Source organism: Mobula birostris, chromosome 1, assembly GCF_030028105.1.
Source record: "Mobula birostris isolate sMobBir1 chromosome 1, sMobBir1.hap1, whole genome shotgun sequence".
Classification (NCBI taxonomy): domain Eukaryota; kingdom Metazoa; phylum Chordata; class Chondrichthyes; order Myliobatiformes; family Myliobatidae; genus Mobula; species Mobula birostris.
The window spans coordinates 35,208,088-35,218,926 of NC_092370.1; positions in this window are offsets into that span (position 1 = coordinate 35,208,088).

Here is a 10,839-nt window from a genome sequence, read left to right on the forward strand (position 1 = left end):
ACATTACAGGCCCTTCAGCCCACAATGTTGTGCTGACCATGTAACCTACTCTTGAAACTGCCTAGAATTTCCTTAGTACATAGCCCTCTATTCTTCTAAGCTCCATGTACCAATCTAAGAGGCTCTTAAAGGACCCTATTGTATCCGCTTCCACCACCGTTGCTGCCAGCAGTGCATTCCATGCACTCACCACTCTCTGTGTGAAAAACTTACCTCTGACATCTCCTCCGTACCTATTTCCAAGCAACCTAAAACTATGCCCCCTCGTGTTAGCCATTTCAGCCCTGGGAAAAAGCCTCTGACATCCACACAATCAATGCCTCTCATCATCTTATACACCTCTACCAGGTCACCTCTCATCCTCCGTCGCTCCAAGAAGAAAAGGCCAAGTACACTCAACCTATTCTCATAAGATACACCCTCCAATCCAGGCAACATCCTTGTAAATCTCCTCTGCACTCTCTCTATAGTATCCACATTCTTCCTATAGTGAGGTGACCAGAACAGTACAAAGTACTCCATTTGGGGTCTGACCAAGGTCTTATATAGCTGTAACATTACCTTACAGCTCTTGAACTCAATCACACGGTTGATGAATGTCAGCACACCAAACGCCCTATGGACGCCACTTCCAACGGGATCCCACCACTAAGCACATCTTTCCCTCCCCCCCCCTCTGCTTTCTGCAGGGATCACTCCCTACGCGACTCCCTTGTCCATTCATCCCCCCAATCCCTCCCCACTGATCTCCCTCCTGGCACTTATCCTTGTAAGCGGAACAAGTGCTATACATGCCCTTACACTTCCTCCCTTACCACCATTCAGGGCCCCAGACAGTCCTTCCAGGTGAGGCGACACTTTACCTGTGAGTCGGCTGGAGTGATATACTGCGTCCGATGCTCCCGATGTGGCCTTCTATATGTTGGCGAGACCCGACGCAGACTGGGAGACCGCTTTGCTGAACACCTACACTCTGTCGGCCAGAGAAAGCAGGATCTCCCAGTGGCCACACATTTTAATTCCACATCCCATTCCCATTCTGACATGTCTATCCACGCCCTCCTCTACTGTAAAGATGAAGCCACACTCAGGTTGGAGGAACAACACCTTATATTCCGTCTGGGTGGTCTCCAACCTGATGGCATGAACATTGACTTCTCTAACTTCCGCTAATGCCCCACCTCCCCCTCGTAGCCATCCGTTATTTATATACACACATTCTTTCTCGCACTCTCCTTTTTCTCCCTCTGTCTCTCTGACTATACCCCTTGCCCATCCTCGGGACTCCCCCCCCTTGTCTTTCTCCCCGGACCTCCTGTCCCATGATCCTCTCATATCCCCTTTGCCAATCACCTGTCCAGCTCTTGGCTCCATCCCTCCCCCTCCTATCTTCTTCTATCATTTTGGATCTCCCCCTCCCCCTCCCACTTTCAAATCCCTTACTAACTCTTCCTCCAGTTAGTCCTGACGAAGGGTCTCGGCCTGAAACGTCGACTGTACCTCTTCCTAGAGATGCTGCCTGGCCTGCTGCGTTCACCAGCAACTTTGATATGTGCTTCCCTATGGAAAAACTTGCTGACTTCTGATCAGTTAGTATGAGAACCATAGGTTTATTTCTCAAATTACTTACAATCTTGTCAAATATTCTAACATTGTCCAAGTTATGATAAATTAATTGAGGGTATTTACTTTGGCATAATAAAGGTGTGATTCCTGTTTTCTTTAGCTTATTTGGGAGGGTTTGACATGGCATGAAGTGCATCCTTAAAAAATTTTGACCATATAATAGTATAATCATAAATCTGATTGGAAACACTACACAGTAATTGAATTCACTCCAGCAAAGTTTATTACAGTGTTAGGTAGATGACCTGTAGCAACAGAATTCAGAAGAATGAGGGGTGACCTCATTGAAACCTATCAAATCGTGGAAATGGACGTGGAGAGGATGTTTCCAATGGTGGTGGGAGAGTCTAAGACCAGAGGACACAGAGTCTGAGTAGAGGGGCGTCCTTTTAGAACGGGGAAAAGGAGGGATTTCTCTAGCCAGAGGATGGTGAATCTGTGGAATTCTTTGCCATAGGCAGCTGTGGAGGCCAAGTCTTTATGTATATTTAATGTAGAGGTTGATAGATTCTTGATTGGTCAGAGGATAAAGGGATACAGGAGAAAGCAGGAGATTGGGGCTGAGAGGAAAATTGGATCAACCATGATGAAATGGCAGAGCAGAGTCAGTGGGCCAAATGGCCTAATTCTGCTCTTATATCTTATGGTTTTATGGTCTTATGGTCTAACAGAGTTTCAGTCCCTTTGTAGTAATTAATTTTGGTACAGGGATTAAAAAACTAATTCTAAGAATGCAAAGACTTTGTAAGAACTTAAAAATGTGTAATATTAAACTCTTTTGGAAGCTATGATATAGATTTCATTGAAAAGCATAAAACCTCCGCGAACTGTGAATTCTCTATGTTGCCAATCTGCAGTTACTTCTCTCCAGGTGCTTGTTGAAATATTTTTCCAAACTCACCAACTCAAAATTTCAAAAACACCTTCCAAAAATGTAATTTTATAAGCTATATTGGAATGTAATAAATTCTTTATGGAATTGTCCATTGAAAGCCAAAGCATCACCTTTAGTTCAAAACTAGTATTCTGTGCACTGGTGAAATTTTAGAGGTTTTTAAACAAAATAATTTGTTTAAAAACTTCATTAAAATTCAGACTAATTAATTCAACAGGAAACATCAATTTACTTTGACCTCACAGAACCACTACAGTCAGAAATGTAATCAAGTTGATGAAATGAAGCTAAATGTATTGTCAACACACAGTACCATTTAAAGTTTTGAGAGCCCTGATTCCTCCAGTTGCACAGTATCAGCTGATTCCCAAACACTCAACTGAATCAGAATCAGTCTTAATATCACCAGCATATGTCACGAAATTTGTTGAGCAGTGGATGTAGAGTATATGGATTTCAGTAAGGCATTTGATAAGGTTCCCCATGCGAGGCTTCTTCAGAAAGTAAGGAGGCATAGGATCCATGGGGACCTTGCTTTGTGGATACAGAATTGGCTTGCCCACAGAAGACAAAGGGTGTTTCAAAAGTTTCAAAGGTATATTTAATGTCAGAGAACTGTATACAATATACATCCTGAAATGCTTTTTCTTTGCAATCGTTCACAAAAAACAAAGGAGTGCTCCCAAAGAATGATTGACAGTTAAATATTAGAACCCCAAAGTCAATCTCCATCTCCCACCCCCCCACGCGTAAGCAGCAGCAAGCAACGATCCCCACCCCTTCCCCACAGGCAAAAAAAAAGCATTGGCGCCCACCACCAAGCACTCAAGTGTGAGCAAAGACAGAGACTTGCAGTACTCCAAAGACTACTCATTCCTTAGGTATTCAACATACCACAGGCTCACTCTCTCCCTAATAAGGGAGAAAGAGATGTCTCCATTTCACAGCCAGAGGGGAGACATAACAGACAGCTCACTGGTTTACAATGTTAAAAGTCCACTCACAACACACTGGAGGAACTCAGCAGGTCGGGCAGCATCCGTGGAAACGATGAGTCGACGTTTCAGGCCGGAACCCTTCGTCAGGACTGTAGAGGGAAGGGGCAGAGGCCCTATAAAGAAGGTGGGGGGAGGCTGGGAAGGAGAAGGCTGGTAGTTTCCAGGTGAAAAACCAGTAAGGGGAAAGATAAAGGGGTGGGGGAGGGGAGACAGGGAGGTGATAGGCAGGAAAGGTGAAGAAAGAATAGGGGAAAACACAGTGGGTAGTAGAAGGAGGCAGAACCATGAGGGAGGTGATAGGCAGCTGGGGGAGGGGGCAGAGTGAAATAGGGATGGGGGACGGGAGGGGGAGGGAATTACCAGAAGTTAGAGAATTCTATGTTCATACCAAGGGGCTGGAGACTGCCTGGACGGTATATGAGGTGTTGCTCCTCCAACCTGAGCTTAGCCTCATCATGGCAGTAGAGGAGGCCATGTATGGACATATCTGAATGCGAATGGGAAGCAGAGTTGAAGTTGGTGGCTACTGGGAGATCCTGTCTGTTGTGGCAGACGGAGCGGAGGTGCTCGACGAAGCGGTCCCCCAAGCGGTCACACCGGGAGCACCAGATGCGATAGATGACCCCAACAGACTCACAAGTGAAGTGTTGCCTCACCTATAAGGACTGTTTGGGGCCCTGAATGGTGGCAAGAGAGGAGGTGTATCTCCCAGTAGCCACCCACTTCAACTCTGCTTGATGTTGCCTGGACTGAAGAGCATGCCTTATGAGAATAGGTTGAGTGAACTTGGCCTTTTCTCCTTGGAACAACGGAGATTAAGGGGTGACCTGATAGAGGGTGTCTAATGAGGTGAAGGGCATTGATCGTGTGGATAGGCAGAGGCGTTTTCCCAGGGCTGAAATGGATAACACAAGGGGACATAGTTTTAAGGTGCTTGGAAATAGGTACCGAGTTGATGTCAGGGGTAAGTTTTTTTACAGAGTGGTGGGTACGTGGAATGCACTGCCAGTGGTGGTGGAAGCGGATACAATAGGTTCTTTTAAGAGCCTGTTAGATAGGTACATGGAGCTTAGAAAAATAGAGAGCTATGCGCTAGGGTAATTCTAGGCAGTTTGTAGAGTAGGTTACATGGTTGGCACAACATTGTGGGCCAAAGGGCCGGTAATCTGCAGTAGATTTCTGTGTTTTATGTTCTCAAACTCCCAATAAAATATAGCCACTGTCATGCCTTCTTTGTAGCTGCTTCGATATGATGAGCCCAGGTTAGATCCTCAGAAATATTGACACCCAGGAACTTGAAATTGTTCACAATTTCCGCTTCTGATCCCTCTAGGAGGACTGGTGTATGGCCTCTCCTCTTATCCTCTCTGAAGCCCACAATCAGTTATTTGATCTTTCTGACACTGAGTGCAAGGGTGCTGCTGGGCACCACTCAGTAGCTGATATATCTCGCTCCTGTACACCCTCTTGTCACCATCTGAAAATCTGCCAACAATGGTTGTATCATCAGCAAAATTATAGATGGTATTTGAGCTGTGTCTAGCCACACAGTCGTGGTATAGTGGAAGTATAGATTGTGGTCTTCCGGTGAGGAAGTCAAGGATCCAGTTACAAAGAGAGGTACAGAAGCCCAGGTTCTGAAACTTTTCGATCAGAACTGTGGGAATGATTGTTTTAAATGCTGAGCAGTGGTCAATAAACAGCATCCTAACATAGGTATTTGTATTGTCCAGGTGATCCAAAGCCGCGTGAAGAGCTAATGAGATCATGTCCACCATAGACCTTTTGTGGCGACAGGCAAACTGCAGTGCATCCAGGTACTTGCAGAGACATGAGTTAATTCTGACCATAACCAGCCTCTCAAAGTACTTCAGCTACTGGGTGATAGTTGTTAAGGCAGTTCGCCCTGCTCTTGAGTTGTCAGTCCAATGGCTTAAAAAGAAAAAATAAATTTTTTGCTTTCTCCATCGCTCGTCTTCTACCACGTGTGCAGTTCAGTAAGCCTTAAAATGTTATGGAGAATATCAGATCTTGAATATCCATTGTACTTATGTCTGAGGAAAACCAGTGCTTTTTAAAACTGGCACTTTGCTCTGATCATTGGGGAAACAGATTGCATATAATTAACCCTTTTCATTGTATAATCTGTCTTTGACAGGAGCAATTTGTTCATATGGGTTCTGTGATTTAACAACGGAGCATTAAAGACAAATGCTTGATTCAGAATACAATTCCAAATACCACAGAAACCACATGTGAACCAATTTAGATCATGTTCTTTCCAAAAGGCAATCAAATGTCAAAAGAGTCTGAAAGACAGTTAAAAATTCCTTTTATTTAACCACATCTATAGCTGGCTCATAATTTTGATAATCAATGCCAGATTTTTTTACTTGAAAGCTCATTAGGCTAGAACTTGCATTTAATTATGTCAAATGTTTTATAAATATAGGAGACTTCATATACAAATTTGGAATGCTACATCTTTGAAGCTAAAATTTTCAGGGATTTAGCAAAAAAAATTAAATAATTGTGTTTTTAATGTTATCTTTATATCCTCGTCCAAAGGTATTTACCTCCCACTTAAATAAAGTTGCAGTCCTTAGATAAGTGGCAGTTTACCACTGCTTAATCCCTTGTAACTTGCTGTTTTTATAGAGTGTTTCTGACAGTAGACATATTAGTGGCAACGGTTAAAAGGAATTCATGTACGTAAGAAAATTGAATTTGATCTGAACCAAGAAGCAATTACTGCACTTCATGTTTATTTTCAAACTGTTTCATTGACCAAAGAAGAGTTAGGTGGTAATCTGCATGCTTTTCATGTGAGCTCACTGGTGCCATCATACGCCAGGCTACATACAAATAATGTAACAATTCCTAGGAATCCCACCTGGCTTGCATAGTCGTCTCAGCCCAGCAACAACAAGATTGATTCATTTAATTACCTTAAAGTTAACTCATTTTTTCATATTTATCTTCAGAATAAAGCTGTTATTACAGTTAAAAATCTTCCACTTGTTCCTAATTTGCAAGTGCAGTTTCTATCAGCGTGATATATTGCTTATGGCTATATAAAATACAGCCTGATTCATGTCGGAAAGTTTAGTCCCCAGATAAATTCCTCATGGAGCATGAAGAGGATTACTTTCCTTCTTTTTAATTCCATTTACCAGACTTTTACATTGGCCATAATTATTTCACTATGTTTTTGATTTTAATAAAATTAAATAAGTTCCAGCAGTAGTTACATCTAATGTTGTTCTTTTCCATTTTGGGAATGTGAGTCAAGACTATGGGGAGAAAGTAGGGGCAACTTAAACTAAACTTTTCCTACTGCTACCAACCATCAGTTATCAGGGAAAGGCATGAAACAATAAAAAGTTCCATTTGGGAGCCAACTGGGAACCAATAAATGTTGGCCTCATCCATCATACTCAGTTAACGTAATGAATCCAGTTCTACCTTATGCGTTCCCTCTTACATATTCTGAATGCCTTTGTCCGTCTCAATAGGTTGTACCTAGCACTGGCTCTTCAACGTTGCACCTCTCATCCACCCAGTCTTTAGAGGTCCCTTGGGATCAAGGATGGCTTACATCCATTCATGTGTTATGGATTCTGAGGTGGCAAATGAGGTGGACTGGACAATCTGGACTCGTCCACAGATGGACTGCATGGTGGCTGATAGGACAGGTGATAGTTTATGTGGTGTTCCAATCCTTACGCTGCTTATGCAGAGCTTCTGGGTGTCACTGGGAGTCAGTGGAGATGTTGCTTTTCTTCGAGGAGAAGTTGATATATCCTTAAACCTCTGCCTTTGTTTTCTTGGTAATCATTTCCTGTAACAGAGCTAGGAAATGAATGTCCATTGTGTGTGTGTGAACAATGCTGCTTGCCAATTGAAGTTAATTGAGTTTAACTGGAGGTGATGGATTGGGAGGCATACAACATTGACTTGTTTATGCTCCCAGAGAATTTGCTACAGCATTGGTGGTGTTAATCCAGTGCATGAAGATGCTGCTGTAGGTGGTCGAGGACTCAGAAGGATACGGGAAGGCGATGGTCTCTGCTGCTGTTCGACCAGGTCTGAGATCCAGACCTGTAAATGCCATTCTCCTTAATCGACCAAAGGCAATCTGGTGCATTGAAGGTGGTGGTGAATTTCATTGTCAGTCTGTGCCTTTTCGAAGAGGTGACTCCCCGTACTGTATGTGGGATTTTTCAGAGTCTCACTGTGAAGCAAAAGGCAGAGTGATAGAGTGGAACACAAGAGATTCTACAGGTGCTGGAAATCCAGATTAACACACGAAAAGTCCTGGAGGAACTTAACGAGCCAGGCAGCATCTATGGTGAGGAAGAAAAGCCAACACTTTGAGTCGAGACCCTTCATCAAGGTCACTGTGTGAAATATCAGCTCCTTATACCTCTCCATAGATGCTGCCTGACCCACTGAGTTCCTCCAGCTTTTGTGGCAAAGTGGAAGCAGGTTGACAGGGGACCTTTGTTTTGCTGGAAAGGTCTCAACAATCGTTTGGAGATCAGCTTTGAGTATGTGCAAATGAAAGCATCATCTGCACACCACATTCAACTACTGACGCTTGGATAGCATTAGCTCTGTTGGTTCTGAAATCTGCGTACTTTAAGTTAAACAATTTCCCATCAAACTAATTAAATCCTACAGGAGGTGAGATGCAACATTGTGGCAAGAAAGGTTAAGAAAGATGTTGGGCAATGGCACAGCCTTGTTTGACACACAGTCACACCAGTTTGACAACGTGTGACGTATTGCACTTTGGAAGGACAAACCAAGGTAGAACATACAGGGTTAATGGTAAGGCACTGAGGAGTGCAGTAGAACAGAGGGATCTGGGAATACAGATACAAAATTCCCTAAAAGTGGCGTCACAGGTAGATAGGGTTGTAAAGAGAGCTTTTGGTACATTGGCCTTTATTAATCAAAGTATTGAGTATAAGAGCTGGAATGTTATGATGAGGTTGTATAAGGCATTGGTGAGGCCGAATCTGGAGTATTGTGTTCAGTTTTGGTCACCAAGTTACAGGAAGGATATTAATAAGGTTGAAAGAGTGCAGAAAAAATTTACAAGGATGTTGCCTGGACTTGAGAAACTCAGTTACAGAGAAAGGTTGAATAGGTTAGGACTTTATTCCCTGGAGCGTAGAAGGATGAGGGGAGATTTGATAGAGGTATATAAAATTATGATGGGTATAGATAGAGTGAATGCAAGCAGGCTTTTTCCACTGAGGCAAGGGGAGAAAAAAAACAGAGGACATGGGTTAAGGGTGAAGGGGGAAAAGTTTAAAGGGAACATTAGGGGGGGCTTCTTCACACAGAGAGTGGTGGGAGTATGGAATGAGCTGCCAGACGAGGTGGTAAATACGGGTTCTTTTTTACCATTTAAGAATAAATTGGACAGATACATGGATGGGAGGTGTAGGGAGGGATGTGGTCTGTGTGCAGGTCAGTGGGACTAGGCAGAAAATGGTTCAGCACAGCCAAGAGGGGCCAAAAGGCCTGTTTCTGTGCTGTAGTTTTTCTATGGTTTTCTATGGTTTCTTCACTGAGAATGGTCTAGTTCAAGATTCAATATTCAAGGTTATTTGTCATGTGTACATCACAACACAGTGAAGTGCATCATTTGCATTAACAACCAACACACTCGAGAGGGCAGGTCGCAAGTGTTGCTGCACATTCCAGCGCCAATATAGCATGCCCACAGTGCTCAGCAGAGTGACATAGAACACAACAAGCTGCAAAACAACAGCAACACAAACATATCCCATTCCCCCACTCCCCACACGTACAAACACAAGACTCTAACCCCAAGACAGGCCTCCAGCCTCCATCTGACATGGACTCAGACCTGCAGGTATTCAGCTTCAACCTCCCCACGAACTCAGAGATTTGCGGCCTTGGAACTTGACTTCCAGACTTCTGATTCAACACTTTGGTCTCACTTCTTGTCATTGATCCCAGGACATGGCAATCAGCGAACACTTCGGACTCCAAACATTAGGCCTCAGACTCCAGTCTCAGTAATTTGCAAACCCAGGGGTCATCAGAACTAGGTCCTCCTGCCTACACAGAATTCTGACTCCAGAAACCGCCAATTTGCTAACCGGGGTGGCAGGGGGTGGGGGGGGAGGTGGCCTCATGCACTCTGCCATTCTGCCAATCTGACATCTGACCATGGCAGTCACATATCATGCTTTCTGTATTTAGTACAGTTTTCCTAGAGCTTTGGCCTATGTTCCATATTCACTTTTCACTACCAACCAGCAAAAGCAGCAGCATATAGAAGAGTGAATAGACTGACTTCAGTTAAAATAAAAGAATGCATGACTGAAGAAAGAAACATGAATTAAATGTGTTATCTTTTGTTGGTATGTACAATTTGTACATGTCATCCCACAGCTGATTGAAGAAAATAGAATTTTTTAAGGGTTTCCAGAAGTCATAGGGAACATTTTTCTAGATAAGAACCAAACAAAACCTTGGTCCATGAATCCAGATTTATCCCATTAGCAACAGCAAATGCTGCCTCTGTGGGGCCAAGGAAATGTAATTGTTTCTCTTAATTATAGAGAGGGAAGTTGAATTCTGGGTATCTTCATAGTAAAGTAACTGTTTTATAATTTAAATTCTCTTTGTCTTTCATTCTCTCCCAGAGAAGCTGGCCTGCTGAGAGCTTCCAGCCTGGTTTTGACTTTACTTTTCATCTAGTAAGTTTCTGCAGTGTTTGGACGCTCTCCTATTTTTATAAACAGGCTTCCTGGATATTTACTAATGTCTGGGCTCTAATTCTAATTCTTTTGAAAACTAAGAGAGTGATCTGCTTAAGGAACATAATTTCAAGCCAATCTTCCTTTCTAGTTTACAATAGCAGTCTACACAGCCCATAGTTTCATGGCTATTTTTAGAGGCTTTCTGGTCACATTCCACTCCACACAGTGAGGGGAAATGGACAACAACTCAACTTAAATAGCTTCACAATACAAAATCCTTCCCAAACCAAGTTCATCGGATCTTTCTCTGCAGGTATATTAACTTGAGCAAGTCTGCTGAGGGGGGAGCACTATTGACACAGTTCAACTAATTTCGAAGTTTTTCTTTAAGCACGACACTTTGCACTTTGTTCAGCAATTGAGCACTTTATCAAATCACATAAACGACCCCTGTGGTGGTGGATTTGCAGCCAGTTCAGGGCTCTGAATACGGTTGTGTCTTCCACACCAATGAATATTAGTGTAGTGCACTTAGAGTCTTGTGCTTAATAATAAATATGGTGTGCAGTACATC